Below are 2915 nucleotides of genomic sequence, written 5' to 3'. Positions count from 1 at the left end.
TTTCCTTCCTTTCCTTCCTTTCCTTTCCTTTCCTTCCTTTCCTTCCTTCCTTCCTTCCTTCCTTCTTTCCTTCCTTCCTTTCCTTTCTTCTTTCCTTCCTTCCTTCCTTCCTTCTTTCCTTCCTTCCTTCCCTTTCTTTCTTTCCTTCCTTCCTTCCTTCCTTCCTCCCTCCCTCCTTTCTTCCTTTCTTCCTTTCTTCCTTTCTTTCTTTCTTTTTTCTGTATTCTCCAAATCCACCTACAGTGAGTATGTGATCATTTCATAACTGTTGGCAGACTGCTGCATCCCGGTGGGTCAACGCCAGTGTGAGAGGCTTGGCCACACCATGCTGGTCTCTCTGTGACACTGTGGCTTTAACTATGGTTCAGTTTTGCTCCAAGCAAATGGTCATTTTGCATTATGAAATTCTCTAAGGACACATTTTCCTATTTGGTAACCAACAGAAGCGTCTTCGGAAAAGAAGACTTTAGCCTTTGCTTTCTGTGGCGTGAAATGTGAGTGGCACATATTCCGGATTAAGATGTTTTAGTAACAATGATTCCTTAAGGAGACTTTGTATATTTATCGTAGCAGTAGTTGTGTGTGTGTGTTTGAATGTGTGCGTGTTTATCTGAAAGGAAGAGTGCTCAAGATAAGTGCTTCTTACCCCTAGGAGTTTTGCATTCCAATCTGATGGGCCCATTCTGTGAAAATACTGCTTATTTGACACTGAGTGGTTGCAGGGAGCCCTGAGGACAAGCCCGCACTGCAGTCAGAAGGCCCTGGGCCCCTTCCCACCCCTGACCAGCTAAGTTCCATGTGGGCCACTTCGCTTCCTGCAGCCTTAGAGGTATCCCATTCTGCCCAAGTCACCTGGCGTCTCCCAAGATCAAAGGTGTGAATGCAGCTAGAATAATATTTTAAGGTTACGAAACACATATGTGCTTGCAGTGGCAAGTGTGTGCCTGAATGAACCTGGAATCCCTAAAATGTTGTATCTCTTCCTGCTGCAGTAGCGGAGGGGCTGACTGTCACTGTCCCTCCTGGGGCCTTTCGGAGTAGCCACGGTGCTTCCTGCACAGTGCTTTAGAAGCCAGTGTTGATTCCTGTGAACTTGATTGTGTGTTTATTAAGAGGACGTTTGCTGTGATGGTGGAGAGCAAGCCGACCCCTCTTTCTCACCATGCTAGAGTCTTGATTTCCTCGGAAACCAAGAGGGAGAACTTCTCAGGTTGATGGGATGTAATAAATACCAGCACATCAGATGTTTCTATGACCATGTCTCCCGAATGCCCAGACCACCAGATAGCAATGAAAACTAGTTTTCCTGACATTGTGTGGACCAAAAGGGTTTAAACCAAACCATTTTCACTGTGCAGATACATCCAGCACAGAAGTTTTATGTCAAAACAGCAACAGACAAAAGGGCTGCTATCTCACGCTCACTCACTGCCAGGCTGCCTGCACTGACGGACCGGGGCCTCGCTCAGTGAGACCTACACGCTACACGAGGGAGACAGCAAGTCCTTCACCAGGCATGCGTCCTGCGTCCCAGCTGGGCTCCGAGTGGGGAGTGCGTCTGTGTCAGGTCCACTTTACGGAGCTGGTGCATATCCGGCACATTCTGCTGTCTGCTGTCTGGCTGTCCCACAGGCTGCCGGCCAGGTGGCCCTGTCTCTCTCTCTGTCTTTACATCTACTTCACAGAACATTTACCAGTATCTTCATGGGATCGGTATTCTGAGAAACACGATTCAGAATTCAAGTGCTACGGGCTGGAACTGTGTTTTGGTGTAGTGATGGTATAAGAAAATCAACTAAAATCCGCCCCAAGTATGGCCTTGGAGCCGCAATGACAAAGCTGTCTCCCTGACGCTGTCTGATTATGACCCTTGCTGCACAGGAGGGACAGGGTGGGATGACATGGAGTGGCCATGATGAGAGATGCTGGTGCATGGCAAGGTCTGGTGGGGCCAGATGGAAGGAGGATTCTGGGGGACCAGACCCAAGGTGCTGTCTGGCCCTCTCCAAGGAAGGGAAAGGGCCATTTGCAATGCAGCCGGTTCAGAAGGCATCACATCAGGGCAGAGCCATGTTCCACGGCCAGGCCTCTCCCAGGGCTGGGGCAAAGAATTCAGGAGAGCAGCAAGAGCAAAACAATTGTAAAAATGCATTAAAACGCCCCGCAAGNTCTTTAAGAAAAAACATCTATCTGTGTTTATAGAGAGAGATATATTTTTTTTTGAAGCATTTACCAGATGAGGAAAAAATATCCTGGAGTCTACTTTTATTTTTACAAAATAAAATATTATTTTGCAAAATAAATGTTTAAAGATAATTACTTAAATTATCTTCAAAAGGACGGGTGTAGTGACTCACACCTGTAATCCCAGCTACTCAGGAGGCTGAGACAGGAGAATCACTTGAACCCAGAAGGCAGAGGTTTCAGTGAGCTGAGATCGCGACACTGCACTCCAGTGTGGGTGACAGAGTGAGACTCTGTCTCAAAATAATAACAATAATAATAATAAATTAGTGGAGCTAATGGAACTCTGTATTCAAAGTATCAGAAATGAAGGGACTATCACACACACACATGCACACTCACACATGCACACATACACATGTGTACACATGCACACACATGCACACTGACACACACGCATGCACACACATACACATGCACACATACACACATGCACACGTACACACACATGCACACGTACACACATGCACACGTACACACACATGCACACGTACACACATGCATGCACACATACACACATGCACACTCACACATGCATATACCTACTCATTGATTGTTCCATTCAGATTTTCATCTTAAGGAATGAAAATCACTTAAAAGGTTTCTTTTAACCAAACATTCATAGTCAGTAGATTTATCTCACATCTGTGATTATATTCTTAGCAAGTCTA

General features: G+C 46.0%; 1 pseudogene; it reads left to right on the top strand.

Moving 5' to 3' along the window:
* Nucleotides 1-1786, top strand: part of LOC108522881 (dol-P-Man:Man(5)GlcNAc(2)-PP-Dol alpha-1,3-mannosyltransferase-like) — a 36243-nt pseudogene extending 34457 nt beyond the window's left edge.
* The last annotated feature ends 1129 nt before the right edge of the window (nt 1787-2915 follow it).

This window comes from Rhinopithecus bieti, unplaced genomic scaffold (assembly GCF_001698545.2).
Source record: "Rhinopithecus bieti isolate Rb0 unplaced genomic scaffold, ASM169854v2 scaffold_68553, whole genome shotgun sequence".
NCBI lineage: Eukaryota > Metazoa > Chordata > Mammalia > Primates > Cercopithecidae > Rhinopithecus > Rhinopithecus bieti.
This window is presented reverse-complemented; position numbering and strand designations above follow the sequence as displayed.